Source organism: Canis lupus, chromosome 3, assembly GCF_003254725.2.
Source record: "Canis lupus dingo isolate Sandy chromosome 3, ASM325472v2, whole genome shotgun sequence".
In the NCBI taxonomy this organism is placed as follows: domain Eukaryota; kingdom Metazoa; phylum Chordata; class Mammalia; order Carnivora; family Canidae; genus Canis; species Canis lupus.
In genome coordinates, this window is record NC_064245.1 from 5,423,918 (window position 1) to 5,447,829 (window position 23,912).

Consider the following 23,912-nt stretch of genomic DNA (forward strand, 5'->3'; position numbering starts at 1 on the left):
ATACCACAATATTTTGAAACTGGAACTCAATCACAAGAAAAATTAGGAAGAAACTCAAACATGTGGATGTTAAAGAGCATCCTGCTAAAAGATGAATGGGTCAACCAGGAAATTAGAGAAGAATTAAAAAGATTCATGAAAACTAATGAAAATGAAGATACAACCATTCTAAATCTTTGGGATATAGCAAAAGTGGTCCTTAGAGGGAAATAAATCACAATACAAGCATCCCTCAAAAAATTGGAAAATACTCATATACACAAGCTAACCTTGCACCTAAAGGAACTGGAGAAAGAATAGCAAATAAAACCTACACCAGGCAGAAGAAGGAGGATAATAAAGATTCGAGCAGAACTCAATGAAATAGAGACAAGAGGAACTGTAGAACAGATCAACAAATCAGGAGTTGGTTCTTTGAAAGAATTAATAAGATAGATAAACCTCTAGCCAGCCTTATTAAAAAGAAAAAAAGACTCAATAAAATCATGAATGAAAGAGGAAAGATCACAAGCAATACCAAAGAAATACAAACAACTTTACAAATGTATTATGAGCAGCTATATGCCAACAAATTAGGCAATCTAGAAGAAATGGACACATTTCTGGAAAGCCACAAATTACCAAAACTGGAACAGGAAGAGGTAGAAAACCAGAACAGGCCAATAACCAGTGTAGAAATTGAAGCAGCCATCAAAAACCTCCCAAGACACAAAAGTCCAGGGCCAGATGGTTTCCCAGGGGAATTCTATCAAAGGTTTAAAGAAGAAATAATACCTATTCTACTAAAGCTGATAGAAAGGGAGGGAATACTTCCAAACTCGTTTTATGAGGCCGGCATTACCTTGGTTCTAAAACCAGACAAAAACCCCACCAAAAAGGAGAATTATAGACCAATATCCCTGATGAACATGGATACAAAAATTCTCACCAAGATACTAGCCAACAGGATCCAACAGTACGTTAAGAAGATTATTCACCACTCTCACCACTGTTGTTCAACATAGTTAGAAGTCCTAGCCTCAGCAATCAGACAACAAAAAGAAATAAAAGGCATTCAAATTGGCAAAGAAGAAGTCAAATTCTCCCTCTTCTCAGATGACATAATACTGTATATAGGAAACCGAAAAGACTCCATCCCAAGATTGCTAGAACTCATACAGCAATTGAGCAATGTGGCAGGATACAAAATCAATGCCCAGAAATCAGTGGCATCTGCACATGAAGACTGAAGAAAGAGAAATTAAGGAATCAATCCCATTTACAATTGCACCAAAAGCCTAAAATGCCTAGGAATAAACCTAACCAAAGAGGTAAAGGATCTATACCCTACAAACTACAGAACACTGCTGAAAGAAACTGAAGAGGACACAAATAGATGGAAAAATATTCCATGCTCATGGATTGGAAGAATTAATATTGTGAAAATGTCTATGCTACCCAGGGCATTGTACACATTCAGTGCAATCCCTATCAAAAAAGATATCATGGACTTCACAAAGTTGGAACAAATAATCTTAAGATTTGTATGGAATCAGAAAAGACCCTGAATATCCAGGGGAATATTGAAAGAGAAAAACCAATGCCGGGGGCATCACAATGCCGGATTTCAAGTTGCACTACAAGGCTGTGGTCATCAAGACAGTGTGGTACTGGCACAAAAACAGACACATAGATCCATGGAACAGAATAAAGAACCCAGAAATGGGCCCTCAACTCTTTGGTCAACTAATATGAAACAAAGGAGGAAAGACTATCCACTGAAAAAAGGACAGTATCTTCAATAAATGGTGCTGGGAAAATTGGACATCCACATGCAGAAGAATGAAACTGGACCATTCTCTTACACCAGACACAAAGATAAACTCAAAATGGATGAAAGATCTAAATGTGAGACAAGATTCCATCAAAATCCTAGTGGAGAACACAGGCAACACCCTTTTTGAACTTGGCCACAGCAACTTCTTGCAAGACACATCTATAAAGGGAAAGGAAACAAAAGCAAAAATGAACTATTGGGACTTAATCAGGATAAAAAGCTTCTGCACAGCGAGAGAAACAGTCAACAAAACTCAAAGACAACCTACAGAATGGGAGAAGATATTTGCAAATGACGTATCAGATAAAAGGCTAGTTTCCAAGATCTATAAAGAACTTCTTGAACGCAACAGCAAAGAAACAAACAATCCAGTCATGAAATGGGAAAAGACATGAACAGAAATCTCACAGAGGAAGACATAGACATGGCCAACATGCATATGAGAACATGCTCTGCATCACTGGCCATCAGGGAAATACAAATCAAAACCACGATGAGATACCACCTCACACCAGTGAGAATGGGGAAAATTAACAAGACAGGAAACAACAAATGTTGGAGAGGATGTGGAGAAAAGGGAACCCTCTTACACTGTTGGTGGGAATGTGAACTGGTGCAGCCACTCTGGAAAACCGTGTGGAGGTTCCTCAAAGAGTTAAAAATAGACCTGCCCTATGACCCAGCAATTGCACTGCTGGGGATTTACCCCAAAGATACAGATGCAGTGAAACGCCGGGACACCTGCACCCCGATGTTTCTAGCAGCAATGTCCACAATAGCCACACTGTGGGAGGAGCCTCAGTGTCCATCGACAGATGAATGGATAAGGAAGATGTGGTTTCTGTATACAATGGAATATTACTCAGCCATCATAAAGGATGAATACCCACCATTTGCTTCCACATGGATGGAACTAGAGGGTATGATGCTGAGTGAAGTCAATCAGAGAAGGACAATCATCATATGGTCTCACTCATATGGGGAATATAAGAAATAGTGAAAGAGAGCATAAAGGAAAGGAGGGGAACTGATTGTGAAAAATTAGAGAGGGAGACAAACCATGAGAGACACCTAACTCTGGGAAATGAACAAAGGGGTAGTGAAGGGGAGGCAGGCGGGGGGTTGGGGTGACTGGGTGATGAGCACTGAGGAGGGCACTTGACAGGATGAGCACTGGTATTATATGTTGGCAAATCAAACTTTAATAGCAAAAACAAAAAATCAAAACAAATTATGTGTAAGTTTCAAGGAGAATATTAACCTCTGTAAAAGTTATCTTCTTCAAGGCCACTGTATAAGGTCATCAATTGTGACAATTTCATGAGACCATTGTGTGGGTATGTGTGTGTAAAGCTTAGTTTTGCCTGGAGGCTGCCTTTCAGTTGATCTTTAGCTATCTCTAAAATTGGTTTTTAATTTTTTATTCCTTCTCAATTCCAAAATGTTTCATTGTAATCACTGAATGCTACATGTGTTTTCTCCAGTGGCTAATTCAACAGTTAAATGCTTTAAGTTTTTTTTTTTTTTAAAGATAACGGTGTAATAAATAATGGTGGCTGATATGGATGTCATATAGTTGATGTAATTCTTATTGACAATACAGGTCTTACTCTGTAAATCTCTATTTTTTTGCTTTCAGTCTTCTCCAAATAGTCTGTCCATAATTAAAAAAAAAAAGGTGACAGTATGAAGAAAATTTAGTGGACACTCTTAGTGCCTGATGCAGATCTCTTTCACAACACGAGAAAAATCCATCCCATAGCTGCTGTGAGTTTACCTGCTACTGGTTCAAAGTCACTTTTCTTTCTCTGCAAAATTATCTAAGGAATTGCTTCAGGCCAGAGGTTCTCAACCTTTAGGGGGTATCAGAATATTCTGGAAGGGATGCAAAAGCACAAATTGCTAAATCCCATTCTACTTCCAGAGCTAGAGTAAGTAAGAATTTTCATTTCTAACAAATTCTGTATGCTACTGATGGTGCTGATCTGGGATGCTAGGCTTTAGGGAGCTGCCTTTTCAGGGTCACTTTGCCTTCCTACAGTGGAATGGCCAAAGAATAGAAACCTAGGACAATTCTTGGTTGTGATTTTTGCTCAAAAGACATCCTCTTCTTTGGCTCAGAACACCAATGGGCTTTTCCCTGGGTCCACCGTCTTGCTCAGCTCTTTCCCCTTCACTATATTGCTTCCCTTATTCTCTTAAAGGCTTTCCTGAAGCACATTCTGTGAATAAATCACATGCTACAAGCTCTGGCTCAAGCTTTACTTCTAAAAAACAAACCTAAGAAAAACTAAGACAATTATTTTTCTTCAAAATAATTTAACAATTTTGAAAATTATTAATTGTGTTCATACCATGTTGGTATTTTTAACCTTGACTTGTCAGATTTGTTACGTTGGGACTGGAGGATAGAGTCACTGTTGTTGGAATCAGTGCTGATTTTGTACTAGCTTCTGTTCAGACATGGTTACCAACTGAGCCAAAAGAAACCTCTGTTTTTGGACTTTATTGCCTCCTTACCTGCCCCCCTCTCTTCCCACCTAAGACTGAACAGAAAAATAAGTTCTGTTGACTGATTTTGCAGGTAAGACAAGCCAAAGCTCATATTTTCAAACTTAATCAACTTGCCTTAATGGAGATATGATCTATAGAATACATCTGTGTACACGTGATGTTAAATATACCTCTAGCCAGGAGATGTAGAGATATAAATATAAAAAATAATAAATAAGGAAAAGGAAATGTATCTGGTTTCGATTCACCTACCTGTATTACCATTACTGCCCAAATTATGTATTTTTATATTCCATTTTTTGTGTTCAACTATTAATAGATTTTTCTATACTTTGTTTTCATTCTGTTATTTTTTTTTTTAACAGAAGTAGTCTCATCACTATTCATTTAACAGATTAGCATTTATGCTTAATTTAAAGAAATTAACATGGAGTTGGGTCTTGTATTTTTAGTCAGCTTCTTAGGGAAGGAGTCATTTTGAGAGATCAATAAGACACTTCTATTAAATAAATTTAATAAACATAGGGCTTAGTAAATTATAGGAGAAAAGGAATTGCTTGTGATGTGGTTACTTTCCTATCCACTAATGTATATATCATGGCTTTTATAGCTCTATGGAAACAGGAAACACACACATGCCATGTTTTATGTGGTTATGTGGCCAGGTAAATTATGGATTGAGAAATACATGCTGTAAAATAAAATCTTTTATGATTACATGAAGAGTAAATTATGTTGATAAATTTAATTTGCAGTCCCATGACATGGAAAAAATTCAGAGGAAATATGCATTTGAGTGTATAATATTGCTATAAAACTGATGAAGAATTATTTTGAAGTGGCAAAAGCTGGGTAATAACCCATCAATATTTTATTAGTTATAGATATCCATCTATTATTTGTTCATGTAGGATTCAAATTTAGCAATTTTGTCTAGATAAACATGTCAGTGCAACAAGTGGAAAAGGCTCAAAAGGCTTACAGAAGGGAAATGCCATCTTATCTATTTGCCAAATATGCCTTCAGTGGAAGAGGAGTTGGGTATGGTTATACAAAGTCTAAATTCTGCTTCTCAAAAAGGAGGGTGTCTTGTTTTTTACTTAATTGCAAACATTACTCTATGCATTTTTTTTTGTTTTTTTGTTTTTTTGTTTTTTTTGGTTTTTTTTGCATTTTGAATAAAACAGCAGAGATTTTAGGATTTAAGTGCCTATAAATTGTTTTGTTGTTGTTGTTGTTGTTGTTGTTGTCGTCTTTAGGATTTTACTCCTTGAAGGGAAATGGGGAATACTTTCTCTTATTTTTCTCATTCTCAAATCAGGTTTTTATCCTCTGAGGCAAGCCTGTTGATTCCAATTCTAACACATACTACCTCCATAAGTCTATGTCACTTCACACGTCTCAGTTTTGTAGACTGTGAGGTAGGAAGTAGAACACTGACCTCATAACTACTGTGATGATTAATTCAATTTATATCTGCAAAGAATGTCAAGTAGTGAGTGTCTGTCACATTGCTCGGCAGATGCATTGGTATTTTTTATGATTGCCCTTAAGTACCCGTATTCTAGGTCTTTTTTTTTTTTTTTTTGTCTTTTAAATGTCATAAAAAACACTTATTTCAAATTCAAATACATTTGCTTTTTGAGAGATAAAGTGCCTAGCTCTTGCAAAAATTGTCAAACAAAACTATATTTCATTTTGGCACTTATAAAACAACTTAAAGCCCTCAAAAATACACTTGAGAGTTAAAGTTATTATACTAGTGTTTTAAATATATTGTCTGGTAGATAAAATAAGAGGTCAGAAATATATTCATGAAATTTTGGGGGCATTCTTATCTATGCTCCTACTTTCCACCTTAATAAGAGTTTTCATAGTGGACATTTTCATAAGTATATATGGACTTTCCATAGTTTCATAAATGAATACATTAATTAGTAGTAGCTTTATTTTTCATTAACTGTGAACAAATATTTTTCTAGGCCTGCTATATAACAAGACAGAGGCCTAGATTTTAGAGTTTTACATTCTAGTGAAGAATTACGTATTAACATCTGTTCATTACATGTCAACAAAGGAAGTTTTAGATATTGATAGGCACTCTAAAATAAAAGAGCTGGGCGATGTAGTAGAGAATAATCTGAGGAAAGAGGTGTATGAAGGAGTCACTTTAGCCATGGTGGTTAGAGAAAGCCTCCCTGGAGACCTGAAAGAAGAAGCCAAATTTGGGAAAATCTAGTAGAAGAACAATCATAGATGACGAAATCACAGGGTAAAAGACCTGAGTGTGTTTAAGCTACACGATAAAGGCCAATGGGAATGAAATGTCATGATGGAGTGGAAGAGAAGAAAGAAAGGAGATCAGAGATCTGCACATTGGTTGGAACGTCCAGTACCTTGTCGAACAGAATGTAAGTTGATATATTTATTCTGATTGCAATAGGAAGCCACTGGAGAATTCTAAGGAGAGAAGTGTGTCATGAGATTTACGCTCTCCGTAGCTGCAAACAGCAGACTATCAGAAATCCTAGGAGAGACCAGCTTATTAAAGTCCCATCTGTCAAATTGTAATATATTTATCATTTTAATAGGCACTGATCATATTTTGAAGATATTATACATTCAGACGTTATCTTGTAAATCATTGGGTTTTTATACCACTAACAACATTTGGACTCAGAGGTACAAGTGTGGGGAATAAAACTTTGGTAGAAGAATCACCCTGCACATCTCTAATCAGCCATTGTTCATAATTAGCTAAGCAACTGTTCACATAGGTACCTTCATGTTGCTTCTCTCTCTAGGCTTCCAAGCCTCAGTGGAAACCTGTTGTATTTATTGAGTAGTAAATTAACATCACAGTGCTTCAAGCAACAACATGTTTTTTAATTCTGTTACAATTGCAGTCCTCTGCCTTCCGTGCTGCAATTCTCTGACAACAGAGCCAACTCACAAACCGAGCGAATGCTGAGATAGCTTTGTCAACTTGGCAAATCATTTTATTTTCCTCCCCTTGTTTGGTAGAAAGAACAAGAAGATTCTCTTTTAGTATAAAAATAAAAAAAATGAATAGTAGAAATTGTGCAGAAACTTAATCCTCGAACATTGTATATAGGCAATACTGGATCATCCCCTTTCACAACAAGAAAAGGCATTGCTGCTCCACATGTTCTAATACCCTTAAAGACCCATTCAGGATACTTTCTGAGAAGCATCAACGGAAGTAGAAAGAAATCTTTCAAAGGAGCCTATTTTATAAGCTTTAAATGGAGAGCAACACTCATATACTCACACTGATACTATACAGAAGGAGAAATCGCCATTATAAAATAAAAGACGTGAATGTTCTTACTCCAAGTATCCTCCATGGAGTCACTTACACAAGGAATGACTAGGAAATCTACTGCTTTGAGCTAATTGTACAAACCAGAGGAAAAAAAAAAAAAGGTCATGGCAACCTCCCGACAGAGGTTATCAAATATGTTGAAAAATGTGTCAAAAAATAATGAGTTAAATTAAAACCAGGAACAAAGTGGTATTTGAATTTTGAGGCCAAATGGGGAGATTATTTATTTATTTATTTATTTATTTATTTAGGGGAGTTTATTTATTTATTTATTTTTCCAATTTAAAAACAGGTGTCTAGTAATGCTAAAACATGCAAAGAGAAACTGGCTAAAGTAGAAAGTGAAAGAGAGAAGAATGGTTCCTCTGCTTCTCTTATGTTGGGTGGGAGTGGATGGGCGAGGTTACCTGTTGATATTGGCCCTTTAAGAATTATGGATATGATTTTTCTTTGGTTCGCATTCACCTTATAATCAAAGAAAGGGCAGAATTATTAGATGTAGACCATGATCCTCAACTCAACACACTGATAAAATGCCAGTTACATTTTAGCTCAATTGCTTCAACAAGTATATCTCAAGTATCATCAGCAGCTGCTTATTTCTTGGCATTTAACTGATTTATTATGCGCAGGGAGCTAAACCAACAATCCACTTTCTTTTACATATTTCTAGAATGGGGATAAGAATATTTGCCTTTCTGTGATGCTTAGAGTCAAGAAAAAAATGTTTCTGTTGATCTATGCTAAACACACAAACTATATATTAGGTTGCTAATTCAGAATAATGATAATTGGTGAAAATTATCACTATGTCTCAGTTTTCAAGTGCATGTGACTGCTGAAATAGAAAATAAGAGGTTTCTGTTTTCTTTTGTGTCTTCGGGATATATTTACTTTATCAACTTGCAGAAGAATTCGAGAAAAGCAATTTGCTCTCAGCCCACATTTAAACAATTTTTTTTTTAATTTAAATTCAGGTTAGTTAGTTACACTAGTTAACATAGTGTAGCACTGGTTCTAGGAGTAGAACTTCATCCTTACATTTCACATCCAGTGCTCATCCCAACAAGTGTCCTCCTTAATACCCATCACGCATTTAGCGCATCTCCCACCAACCTCCCCTCCAGCAACCCTGTTTGTTCTCCTACTCATAATCTCTACGGTTTGCCTCCCTCTCTGTTTTTACCTTATTTTATTTTTCCTTTCCTTGCCCTACATTCATCTGTTTTATTTTCTTAAATTCCATGTAGGAGTGAAATCATGATATTTATCTTTCTCTGACTTATTTTGCTTAGCATAATATATCTCTAATTCCATCCATGTTGTTGCAAATAGCAAGATTTCATTGTTTTTGATGGCTGAGTAATACTCCTATATGTATATATATACATATATCTATATCATCTATATCTATATCTATCTATCACTTTTTCTTTATCCATTTATCAGTTGATGAACATTTGAGCTCCTTTCCTATTTTGACTATATGGTTACTGCTGCTATAAACATTGGGGTGCAAGTACCTCTCCAAATTAGCTCTTCTGTGTTCTTTGGATAAATACCTAGTAGTGCAAATGCTGGATCATAGGGTAGTTCTATTTTTAACTTTAAGGAACCTTAATACTGTTTTCCAGAGTGGCTTCCCCCACCAACATTTTGCACTCCCAACAACAGTGCAAAAGGGTTCCCTGTTCTCCACATCCTTGCCAACATCTGTTGCTTCTTGTGCTATGAACTAATTTTATAATTAGCCATAATTTTATGCTAAAATTATTTAGTCATTCTGGCAGGTATCTCACTGGGGTTTGGTTTATATTTTCCTCATGATGAGTGATGTTGAACATTTTTTCATGTTTGCTGGCTATTTGTATTTCTTCTTTGGTGAAATGTCTGTTCATGTCTTCTCATTTCTTAACTGGACTGTTTATTTTTGGAGTGTTGATTTTTGATGAGTTTTTAATAGATTCTGAATACTAGCCCTTTATCTGATATGTCATTTGTAAATGTCTTCTCCCATTCCATAGGTTGCTTTTTAGTTTTATTGGTTGCTGCCTTTGCTGTGCAGAAGCTTTTTATCTCGAGGAGGTCCCAGTAGTTCATTTTTACTTTTGTTTCCCTTGCATCTGGAATGTAAGAAGTTTGCTGTGGCTGAAATCAAAGAGGCTGCTGCCTGTGTTCTCCTCTAGGATTTTGATGGTTTCCTGTCTCACATTTAAGTCTTTAGTCCATTTTTAATTTATTTTTGTGTGTGGTGTAAGAAAGTGGTCCAGTTTCATTCTACGTGTGGCTGTCCAGTTTTCCCAACACTATTTATTGAAAAGGCTGCCTTTTTCCCATTGGATATTCTTTCCTGCTTTGTCAGAAATTAGTTGAACATGTAGTTGAGGATCCGTTTCTGGGTTATCTATTCTGTTCCATTGATCTATGTGTCTGTTTTTGGGCCAGTACCATACTGTCTTGATGATTATAGTTTTGTAATACAGCTTAAAGTCTGGGATTGTGATGCCTCCCACTTTTTTTTTTCAACATTAATTTGGTTTTTAGGGTCTTTTCTGGTTCCATACAAATTTTAGGATTGTTTGTTGTAGCTCTGTGAAAAATTCAGCCTGCATTTTAGCTTTCATAGTAGATTTCAACATTTTAAAACTCTGCACCTTTTATTGACTTTAATATTTCATTTACTTGGCAGGGTTAGGGGAAGAACTTTGCTTTTCTTAGGCTAAATTCTTTTATGGAAACCAAACTCATTATGATGTATTAAGTACTTTTCCTTGGAAATGAAACATGTTGACTGGTCCTCTCTTTGTTCAGGAAGGGAGAAAGCTGCCATAGAAACTACAATACCATAAAAGCCACAAGAGTAGGGGCACCTGGCTGGCTCAATCAGTTGAGTCTGATTCTTGATTTTGGATCAGGTCATGATCTCAGAGCCCTGGGTTTGGAGCCCTGTGTCGTGTCAGCCTCGCTGCTCAGCTAGGAGTCTGCTTAGCTCCTTCATCCTCTGTCCCTCCTCCCACTCACATGTGCGCGCTCTCTCTCTCTCTCTCTCTCAAATAAATACATAAATCTTAAATAATAAAAAAGCCACAAGAGTAGGGAATGTCCTAACACTGATCTTTGCTGGAGTTACTCATTCAGTACAATTTACTGAACTGAATTTTAGGAAAAAATAAGTTTGTGCCAGGAAGATTTGTTGCTTAATGTCTACCATTACACAAATATCTGTTCCCACACAGTTGTATATGACAGAGTAATCCTGGAAAACAAAATGAAAGTACACACTTTGTGTGAAAGGTACGTGATACGGATTTCATTGAACCGTATTTACATATTTTAGGTTATACTTTCTCGTGTATATAGATTATTCCACATCATATACAATTTTCTAAAAATGTGAACTATATTGAAATTTTGTATTCCATATATCTGAAGTATTTTAGTGTAATAAGATATACATTTTAACCTAGTAATACAAATTTGTGTGTATTGTCAATTTACATCTGACATACTCCCTGATGGACTCTTGGATTTAATACAATTAAACCATGAAGGAGAATAATATGGTGTAAAAGAGCAAGAGAATTTTGAAAATATTAAACAAAATTGCTTAAAATAAATTACAGTAAAAATTAGAAATAAATTGCAATGAATTAGTTAATGGCAAATTTTATTAAGTTGTAGAGAGAATTTAGAGATTTGTTCATCAGTTTACTACTGGACTTTTGACTTACATATATACAAGTTAGGAAAAAAAATACTACCTTTTTGTATTTGTTGCATAAACTTGAAACATTAATAAATGATTATTTTCATAGAAATTCTGCATGCTAGGTTATTAATTTTTAGAAGTTTTATCAGGCAATACAAGTAATATAGTGGTCATTTTGTCCTGGTTAGCATTTCAGTTAAAAGACTCTTTAATTTGATGTTTTTTATCTTTACTATTATTTACATTTCTTAAATTTGTGACCTTTTAAAAATATCATGTTGTAGTTCCAATCCATAATTAAACAGATCACTTTAAAATTATTCATATAACATAAAATATGCTGAAATGATAATATTAAAAATTATATTTTTAAAAGATTACATAGAAAATTATGGAGGCAAATAGTAAACTGAACTCAGAAAATACAGAATGTAAGTTTGCATATTCTGAGATAAGGAAACATGCGAAAAAGTATTTCTACATAAGTAACTCAAAAATTATGAAAAGAGCAAATAATGTTTATCTTTAAAATTATATGCATTAGACCAGCTATGTATTCACAGTTTCTTTCCTACTTGTCTATATATTATAAAATGTTGTCAATACTCATTAAGGTTTCATACTGTTTAGAACAAAGTACAGAGATTGTTGTTAAAATATTGTTTTTTGCTCACGTTTTACTGAATAATCATGAAATGTTTTCCAGTATAAACTGATAAGTTTTTGTCACTAGTGGCAGGCAAGACCCCAAAAACTAAAGAAGCATCATCATTCAACCTACTAATATGGTACTTTTGTAGAAGAGGAAAAAATGAGTTTATGTAAAAATTATTTGTTTAATAGTAGAGTGATATTCTGAGTACCAAATCAGTACCCTGACTGCCAAGGAAAAAATGCTCCCATGCATTTTGCTACTAAGAGAAGACACAAAATATTTATTGATGGCATTGATAATACACACAAAAAATCAAAATCAGTTATTTCACGTGATCTGCTACATTGCATAACCAGGAATATATTTAATATCTTGTGTAGTGAGAGCCTATAATTTCACAGATAAAAATCATTCCTTTTAACCTTGAGAATAAAAATTCAGTTGTTTAAAGCACAAATTCTGATATGAATACTTTGAAATCTAAAAGCTTGACTCATTACTCCTTTCTTAGACTATGCATTATTGGCTGTCTTTAAAAAAAAATCTAAATATGCCACAGGAATTAAGATATTCTTTTCACTGTTTAAACATAAAGACTGATTAAGACTTTATTAGGCTCTGGCTTGCAAATTGAAATACTCAACATTAAAAGGTTCAAATCTGATACATACATCATGTTAGCATATTACATAAGATTGTTAAACATTTTGGGGACAAATATTTCCTTATTTCTGAGTCCATGCCAAATATTCAGATTCATATTGTGAGACACCACCCACTTGCTGCCATTCCCCAAACTATAGCTATGAGTTGAGAATTTTAAAGATTATAGAGAAATAATTATATAAAAAAAGAAACTGGAAAAAGAATCTGAACTAAAGTTCAGTGTGTCAATTATCAAGTCTCAAAAAGATCCTTTAGAGGTCACTGGATAAACCATATAATCCCTCTTAAACATATGAATTATTAGTTTCATTAATATTATCATATTAACAAAATGTATTTTATCCATTTTAGTTTGGAACTAATCTTCCATCACCAAAATTTACCTACAATGGAGTTGGGCTCCAATTCCATGTTGAAGAACATTATGTTGACCTCAGTTGCAAAAGTTTGAGAAATACCTATCTAAGTGAACTGGTGAAAAAAAGAATACATAAATTTGGGATATAGCATACTATATTATTAAAAAATGGAACATTTCAGATTAATATATTTTTATTTCCATGGCCATCTCATTAGACTTCATCATTAAGGTTATTATCTTGCTTCAAATCTAACTGTTACTTTGTGTATAATATGCCTATGTACATATAATAGAACATTATAAAAGGCAATTGACTTTCCTAGCTGAAGTTTAACTCACATAATGACTAAGATAGTTTACCAGAAATTCTATTCTTTGCATGCATCTATAAAAAATACAATCTTGTTTAAAGTATAAAAAGATTTTAACTAATCAGATTAATTGACAATGAGATCAGTGTTCTGGTAAGAGAAATACAGTTTAGTGGCTCAATGTAATTCTTTGATGTGGAAAATAAACCTTTGGGGAAGTTGGACAGAGTAGACATACATGTATTATCATTTAATATAATAGATTTGCTAAATTATATTTATGACAATGACCATGCTTAATTAACTTAATCTAATGTATGATTTTCTAAAAAAAAATTACCAAGAGCAATTTTGTTCATGCCTATATTAGATTTAGATAAGTCAATTTGTTATTATTCTATAAAGTATATCTATCTTAAATTATATTTATCATGCCTTAAAGAGTTGAAGGCAATGCCACATTCAACCTAAGGGAAAGCTCAGTAATAAGATCAGATGCTTTTAAACCTTGCCCTTCCAAGTGCCCTTCCAACTTTTCATGGTTATAAAATCAAAATGACAATCATACATATCTCATATAATTTTATAAGATTTAAATATGATAATAAATGCAGATAGCATATAATTTTGCAGGGGGCATTTATGGATATCCTCTATTTAACCAATATCATCTCAGTACTCTTAGCATACCATTTTTAACTAAATATAGATCAACATTTTTATAGGTGTGTTGATAAAAATATCTATATCTGCAAGAGGGTAAGTAGAGTAAGTGTCAAAGATAAAGTCTTTTTATTCAGCATTTCCCATTCTTTCTACCTATCTCTCTTTGTGTATGTATCCACCGAAATAAAGGCAGAGCCGTATATAATTTCTGTATATTTTTTTCCATTCTATTTATTTGGTTAATAGTAATGGATACTTTGGATAAAATATTTTTCATTAGTGAACTTTGAGAAATATGAAATGGTTATTCCCTCACTAAAATTCAAAGATAACCCGAATAAGCTTAAAAAATCATGTTTTTGCAAAACCCCTTATAAAATTGACTTCTTTCTCTCTCTTTCTCTCTCTCTCTCTCTCTCTCACACACACACAAACACACACACAAGTAAAAACAAATACATTTCAGAAATCCCTGGATTCTACTCAGGAAGGAGAGAAAAGACTCACAACTATTCCTATCCTTGGAAGAACTATTCAGGGAGAGCGAACCACAAGTGGGGGAAGAGACATTAGTCAAACTTTAACAGACATTTAACAGTGCCACGTGGCCTCCTGTGGCAAAATAGAATCCAGAGCATTCTCCAAAAGAGGAAATCGCATCTACACACACTCCTTACCTGTTATTCTTCACGTATGCGATAGCAGTGAAGGAGCCAGGAGTACTGCGAGAAGTTCATTGAGAGCCCCCCTAGGTCTTTGGCTATAAAATGGTTCATCAGGGTTAAGAGAGCATGAGAAACACTTTGGGCGCTCTGGGCTTTCACCTACAAAGTGCTGGGAGGATGGCAAGAAAATGGTGAGACATACTTCTAAAGAATGTTGTATACCTAAAACTCATACGATACCTTATGTCCATCATATCTCAATAAAATAGTAAGGGAGAAGATGTCTACACATTTGTGACTCTAGTCATACAGAAGCTAGGAAGGGGGCAACTGAACTGGAAGAGGTTTACTCAGGCTCAGAAAACAAAGGGCAGCACTAGAGATCAAAGACTTCCACAGAAAACCAAAAAACCTGGCACTGAATCCTCAATGAAGGATGAGATTTTTCGACATATTTGAAAACTGGAAGTTTAACCATGAAACAGGAAGATCTTTGGAATCTTCCCCAGTGTTCGGATTTCTACTTCTGGTTCTATCCTCAAAATGTTCAAAAACAATTGTAGTCTGAACCATGTTAAGGCCATACAAAACCCGGATCCAGAATAAACATAGATTAGATTGACTTGGACTCCCTGTTTTGGGATAACAGGAAAGAGATATGCCCTTTTTTGTATATTGACATTATTTGCTTCAATCTCCATTGTAATTCCATATAAAACAGTAGAAAATCAAATATAAGATACATCCCCCTGAACAAGAAAATATGACCCAAGTCCAAGAAAGGAAATGGTTAATGGAAACAGTCTAAAAGATGGTTGAAATGTTAGAATTATCAGACAGGGACTTCCAAATAATTTGGTATAAATAATCAAATCATGTATTTGAAAAAGTGGAAAAATATGTGAAGAGGTGTGAACTTTCAGCAGAGATATGAACACCAAAATTGAACTGAATGGAATGCGAGAAATAAAAAATAGATCAGAAGGGAAGAAATCATTTGATAGGCTTACATTCAGACTAGCCCTGAAGAAAAGATGAGTAACCTTGGAGACAGGAAATAAAAAAAATACCTAAATAGAAAAACAAGAAAAATAGTTATAAAAGCACACCAGAGAGTCTTAGATTCTTGAGATACTTTCAAACAGAAGTTCCACCAGAAGAAAAGAAAAATATGGGAAGAATAAATTATGGAAAAGAAAATGGCTGAAAACTTTCCAGTTTGATGAAGGATGAAAACAGATCCAATAAATTCAGTGAATTTTGATCAAGGTTGTAAAGAGAAACCACATCCAGTTTTATTATACTCTCACTAGTGCAGACTACAGAGAAAGGCAGATATTAAATGGTGCCAAGAGAAAAAAATCGTATCAGAGAAGCAAAGATGTGAATATTGCTAACTTCCTATTAGAAATAAAGTGAGAAAAAAAGATAATGAGGTGACAGTATTAAATTTTGGGAAAAAAACTCACAATAAGTAAAATGGCAAAAAATAAGTGGAAAAATGAAAAAAAAAAACCCAACCTCACAATCGAAAGGCACCAACACTATTATTTTTCAGGAAAATCCAAGTTAAAATCCTAAAAACAAACCACTTTACTGAGAAGGGTGGCTAAAATTCTTAAAATACATACTGATATAGATGTGAAGCAACTGGAACTCTCATGGAGTGTTGGTGGGAACACAAACTAAAAAAACCTCTTCAGAATAGTATTTGGAAGCTTCTAATTAAGTTAAATATACATCTATCTTATGAATGAGGAATTATATTGCTAGATATTCATCGCTACCACCATTGTTACAAACGTATGTCCACAAAAAGATTTATACAAGAATCTAAATAGCAGCCTTATTCATAAGAGCCCATCCTGGAAAGAAATGACATGTCTATCAAAAGAGAAGATTGGAGAGCCTTGGTGGCTCAGTTGGTGAAGCATCTACTTTCAGCTCAAGTCATGGTCCTGGGTCCTGGGTCGAGCCCCACATCGGGCTCCCTGCTCAGTGGGGAGCCTGCTGCCCTTCCTGCTCCCCTGCTCTTGCTCTCTCTCAAATGAATAAAATCTTTAAAAAATAAGTAAAGAAAGAAAGAAATCTTCAAAAGAGAAAAGATAAAAACATTGTGTCATATTCACACAATGGAATACTACTCAGCAACAACAAAATGATAGTGAAGCTCTTTTACTACAGTAAAATGAACAATACATGTAATAACAACATGATTGAATCTCAAATACTTTATGTTGAGTGAAAGTGGCCAGACCCACAAAAAGATACATATAATGTAATTTTACTTTGAAGTTCAAGAACAGCCAAAATCTATCTATAGCATCAGAAATAAAGAATTCAATTTAGAGGCCAGGAGAGGGAATTTATTGGAAAAATACACGAGGAGACTTTCTAGGGTGATGGAAATCTTTGTATCTCAGTTTGGGTGGTGGTTCGATAGCTTTGTAAAACTGTCAAAACTCTTCAAACTGAGTTTCTTATTTGTGTGCAACTTTATTTTATAGTAATGATACAGTAGTAAAAAATATATAGATTGCATTTGGAAATACCATACTATGCTCAAGTATAATGTTTTAAATATAATTCATATGATACCTGCAATTTTGTGATTTCTTTCTTACATAAATAATATCTCAACAGGAAAGAGTTTTTCTCTAAGTTTCATGGTGTTCTAATATTTTAAACTTAGTCTTTTCTACTCTTAAGTGTTGCAGAAAACAAAGAAGACATGAGTAACTGAATACTGATAAGTTCCTATCACTCTTAAAAGTAAATATTGTAGGGTAAAATAACAAAATGTTTTCTTCAGATTTAAGCAATTTTTGTTCCCATTTGATTAAATTTGTTTTTAATATTTTAATAATAAATTTATCAATATTTTACAGACGTTATTCTGTATATGACATCTAGCCATATAAGTATGCTTACCTTAGTCTAAACTCTTATGTAGGAAATTACTAAGATAAAAGATACCTTAAGGGAAAGCACTTATTTGTTCATTAAACACACAGCTATCGATCACCCGTACACTCTTAAGCCCCTAGGAAACTCATATCATGACAGGATGAAAAGAAAGGACATAAAAAATAAGAGATAAAGTGTTTTTAATGTTTGCTCTCCTTTATTTTTCCTTTTGTTTGTGTTTTTAATTATGGGAATTAAACTAAGGAAGACTGAGAATGATTAAATTCTAGATGCAGGAAAAGGAAATGGGATTCAAAGTACATAGAGAGGAGACTTGGCAAAAATAAACCAGAAGCCAAAAAGTTAAGAATGTGAGCATATTGCATATGGGTAATATGAGCCCCTCAAAAAATTTACACCTAAAGTCTCTTTTCTCTGGAAAGTAAGGGAAGTAAAATCACCTAGTAAAGGTGAAGCTCTGTAATGAGAACATACCTTACTTCCTCCCCCCAACCCCCACTGTATACACTGTCAATTCACAAATTGAGGCTTCCTAAAGAGGACAGTGGTAGAAAGCTTTTGCTCTTTAATAGCCTATTAACTAAGCAAAAGTAATACTTTTCCTATATTTATTTGGTCAGGAAATGAAAATAACACAATATTAGGGTAAAAACTGCTAAATAACCTATCTGAGATTTGTAAATCCTTATTTTTTTGAGAGTCTTCTTAACTTAATATTAAAAGTCAATGAGAATATTAACTTCATAAATATAAATTCAGAGATTTTCTAAGATGAATTAATGTAATTTTTAAATAAAAGTAATTTTGAGTGTAGTTCTGATTTACCCAACAGTGTTATAACCAGAGGGTTTAGTCAAAACATTATCCTTAACATCTGTCATCTTACTAAATTAAGTTTCCGTGTCTGATAATTGGTCGAATGGATTTTGATCTAGGAAATTTTAACTGGAAAAAGTTATAATTTCCTATGGATGGAAAGAAATACATGCACGTACTGAAGTTAATTATGTGTTAAAGCCTATATACAGAATTCTAGAAACATGAAATGTGTGTAAAATTCTTGGTTATCAGTGCAGTTTTACAATATTTGCCAAAGCCTATCAATATTCTCAGCCAGGACAATTTAAACAAATACAATCTTTTGATACTATTAATTCCACTTTACTTACATCTAGATGATTTTTATTTTTATTTCTTCTAACAGTTTTCCCATTTTCCTGGCAACCTAGTCTCAAACTTCAATGTTAGATTAGGATAGGGCAGGAGTGCATCTATAAATGAAATTACCTAATATCTGAAAATATCAATATAAAATTGTAGAATCAATAGAGCTAGAAGATAAAACTAGAAAAAAAATTGTGAAATTAAAGAGAATTGTAAACAGCCCAATTGCAGGTGAGCAAGTTGTTTTAGGATGAGAATTGGGAGGCTCAAAAACACATGCTGAAAAAATTCTACACTAGCCTGATTAAGCATATGAGCTGAGAAGACTAAAAACAAAACAAATCCCCCAAAACAAAACAAAAAACCCTACGATCACTATAAATAAGTATGAACTTATTAAAAATTAACATCCAAATAGTAGGGACACCTGGATGGCTCAGTGCTTGTGTCTGCCTTCGGCTCAGGGTGTGACCCCGGACTCCTGGGATTGAGTCTTACATTGGGCATCCCTGCAGGGACCCTGCTTCTCCCTCTGTCTGTGTCTCTGCCTCTCTGTCTGTGTCTCTCATGAATAAATAAATAACATCTTAAAAAAACCCCAAACCATCTACATAGTAATTAATAAAATTTATCTAAAGTAGAAGTAATTTTAATCCTTAGGAATTCCTGGTCACTTTACTCCTAGCATAATTTTCCAATAAGGGAGATACAACCCAATTTGTATCTCTCTCTAGTCTTCTTGTCGCACCTTTAGGAGACAGACTTTTAGTTCAGTTTAAGGAAGAGCTTTTAAAAAACTAGGGCAACCCAATGGAACAAATTTCCGAGCTAAGCATTGCAATACTATATTCTGGAGGCTTGATGCTATCTCCTTGAGTTTTCTCCAGACAGGATTCTTATCAGTTTCTCACAATGTTTGGCATGTATACAACACTACATAGACAAGATGATCTTAGATGGTACATAAAAAATTATCAGGAAATACATACTCAAAAATGCAACTAACACATTGAATCTGATTTCAAAAATGATATTTTCTAGGACGAGTCTAAAATAGGTAGTGATTACATGCCGTGTTAGCTCTAAATGGAAATATTAATTTAACAATAATGAAATTATTAGGTAATATAAAAGTGAGAATGCGATAATAAGAGGACTACATTTGGAGAATGTGCTAAATTCTAAGATTTCCTGAGGACTTGCTAATGCCTAAAGCTTTCTTATTTTATAATGTCTTAGCTTTTAAATAGAAGTCCCCTATTTTACCCTTCTCATATTTTGCTTAATTAGTGTTTGCTCCCTCTCCTGAGTAGATATTCAGTAAATAGCAATTTATTTTATTTGATTATGTGTGTTCAAAAAATTTTAACTTTTTCCAGATGTTTTCATGTTTTGAAAAAATAATGTTGTTGGCTCTACAAAGGGGCAATTTGATATAATTCATGGTCTAAATGGAATGTTATCATATTTCAAAAAGTTCTCGTATCAATCAACTAACTGAAAATGTGTCCCCATAGCAATCAAACCTTTAAAATCACAAAGCAGAAACAATACTGCTCAGTTTTTAAAACCCTCTGGTAAATATTGGCAGAACTTTTTATGGTTTGAAATAATAAAATCATCTTGGAAAGTCTCTATGAATCCAGATCCATAAGAGATCAAGAAAAATGTTGGCAAAATATTTAAATTTTGCATTGTCTTCAATATGACTGACGACACATTTGATAATATTGACAGGCCTCAAAATTACAAATGTATTGTGTTCCTAGCATTCATTTTAAGTAGACTATTTATAACTTAGAACATATATTTCAATGGGAATAATACTATTAAGCTTGTTCAGTTCTCATCCTAGTCCGTAAATGCATATAAACTATAACGTAGCAAAAATGAACTGCTAATATTGCTGGCCTGAATTCAGAATTCTACATTTAGAAGACAATAAAATATCAAAAGGAAGAAACAGAGATTCCTTAATTTTCTGAGGGTAGGTTTTTTTTTTCTTGAGTTGTAGAAGTTTTATTTATTTTTTTGTTTTAAAAAAATTGGTCTAAGTTGTTTCAAAAATCTACCTAAATTCTAGTTGGTTATCATACAGTGTAATATTTGTTTTGGTGTTGAATTCAGTGATTCATTACTTAAATACATCACCCAGTGCTTACCACAAGCACCCTCATTAATACTCATCACCCTTTTATCCCATTCCCCCACCACCTCCCTCCATCAACCCTCAGTTAAGAGTCTCTTATGGTTCACCTCCCTCTCTTTTTTCCCCCTTCCTCTATGTCCATCTGTTTTGTTTCTTAAACTCCACATATGAGTGAAATATATGTTATTTGTATATGGTATTTGTCTTTCTCTGACTTGTTTTACTTAACATAATACATTCTAGCTCAAACTACACCATCGCAAATGGTAAAATTTCATTCTTTTTGATGGATGAGTAGTATTCTATTGTATATATACCACATCTTCTTTATCCATTCATCTGTCAATAGACATCGGGCTCCTTCCATAGTTTGGCTCTTGTGAACATTGCTGCTGTAAACATTGGGGTGCATGTGCCCCCTTTGAATCACTATGTTTTTATTCCTTGGATAAATATCTAGTAGTGCAATTCCTGGATCATAAGGTAGCTCTATTTTTAACTTTCTGAGGAAACTCCATACTGTTTTCCAGAGGGCTGCACCAGTTTGCATTCCCACCAATAGCGTAAGAGGGTTCCCCTTTCTCTGCATCCTTGCCAACATATCTTATTTCCTTTGTTGTTAATTTTAGCCATTCTAACAGGTGTGAGGTGGTAACTCATTGTGGTTTTGACTTGTATTTCCCTGATGATGAGTGATGTTGAGTATGTTTTCATGTGTCTGTTGGCCTGCCACATGTCTTCTTTAGAAAAATGTCTGTTTGTGTCTACTGCCAATTTCTTACCTGGATTATGTTTGCTTTTTTGGTACTGAGTTTGATAAATTCTTTCTTTATAGATTAAATATCAAAGTTGTATTATTATTTATTATCACAGTTACTATTTTTTTTGATATCTACTATTCTCCCTTTCAGTACCCTTTTCTCACCCAGTTTCCATTCTCTAGAATGTTCTGGGTTTTGCCCTTACTTACGGCACCCACCTTGCATCCTCCAGTCAACTCATTCCATTGACCTGCTCCAAGGTGTTTCATAGTTCAAAGTCATTGCCTTTCCACATGATCATGAATCCTGTTTATTAAGGGCTGTTGATTTAGCTATATTTTAGGAAAAATGTAATATGATTTAACCATGTTACACTAATATAAGATTGTTGCCCCCTTGAAAGCCTTAAAGATTACAAAAGATTATTTTTAAAAATTACAGTGATTGTTTCTGAAGATAATCCATTTTTTAAAATTAACTTTTGAACTTACATTCATCAAGGCTGATTATTTTCTGAGATGATTTGAGTAACATCATTTGTTTTATTATCATTCTAGTTTCTTTCATTATTCCTTCCATGAATTAATAAGATCACCAAAAATTCCAAGTCCACTTTCTCTCTCACAAAAGCTTATGTGGCCAAAGTAGTGAGCTCTGGTGGCTTGGGGAGAGTCAGAGGGATAAAGGGCCAGGAAAAGTCTATTGGAAAGTCAAAAAAATGAAAGGTATTTGCAACTGAGATTGTTGAAAGTGTTTTAGTCAGGGTTCTCCAGATAAATAAAGACAGTAGAATGTGTGTGTGTGTGTGTGTGTGTGTGTGTGTGTGTGTATGAGAGAGAGAGAGAGAGAGAGAGAGAGAGAGAAGCTTAAAGGAATTGCTTATGCCATTGTGGGGGCTGCCAAGTCTAAAATCTGCAAGATGGGAGGGCAGATTGGAAAATCATAGAATTGATGTTGTAGCTAGAGTCTGAAGGCATTCTGTAGACAGATTTCCTTCTTCTTTGAGGAGCTTGAGTCTTTTTCTCTTAAGGCCTTCAAATGATTGAATGAGGCTGATGGTTATGAAGGTTAATCGACTTTACTCAAAGTTTACTGATTTAAATATCAATCTCATCCAAAAAAATATTTTATGGCAATACCTACACTGGTGCTTGACCAAATATATGGGTAGCTTAGCCTAGCCGAGTTCACACATAAACACAATCATCACAGATCAATTTCCAGAACTATAAAAATGATATTTTAAAAAATATATATTTAAATGTAAATATAATTACACCCATTTTAATGTAAGCAATTGTATCATTGCATAGGAACATTTATACAGTTAAATTTTACATAGTAAAAAAATAGGGACAGAAAATAAACCAATTACCTTTTTACAATTTAGTACTAGTTATTTTTAATGATAAATAGCTTATATTGTTTGGATTTTAATGATTTGTTATTTAATGATTTGTTATTTAATCATTACAACTCTCATCTGTTAAATTGAGTCCATCGTTTCCTCAAAAAATACATTTGGAATATCTATTCACATAAAAATTAGTCCAAATTGAAAATCCTTCTTAAAGTGAATCTTGTGGTTCCATCAACTAAAGAGATGAATGTAAGAGTAGAGCATGTTTATATTTTGTAACTGGGTAAAATTCAAAACAATTATGTACATTCTCAAAAAAAAAAAGATAGTAAAAAATTCATCCTAGAGTGTAAATTTATGCTTTAATTTGGCAGCATACTTAATTTATACAGTACATAAACTTTTTTTACTTAGAATATGGAACTGTTAACCATCATCATTACCTCACTGCTCTTTCAACAATGAAAGGCAGTATTTTAAGGTTTAAAAGACTATAGATTTTCAAAATCTGAACAACCAAACAAGAAGATACTAAAAGCTCTTGTTCACTGGTATGATAATAAACACAAACACGTTCATAGTGACATTTTATGTTTAATGAAGTTCCTTTATTTAACAGATTATAATAAGAAAAGATGCTGATTTTTAAATGAAATACTTTTATCTCTGTATCTATGGCAATATAAATCACTCCTTTATGGTTATTATAATGCTGAGCAATGATAAAGCCGCATACACACATAATGAATACAAATGAAAGGTAACAGTTAGCTAAATAATGTGTGCCACATAGATGTATGAAACACTAATTTAGAAATTTCTAGCAACCAAAGGGAATATC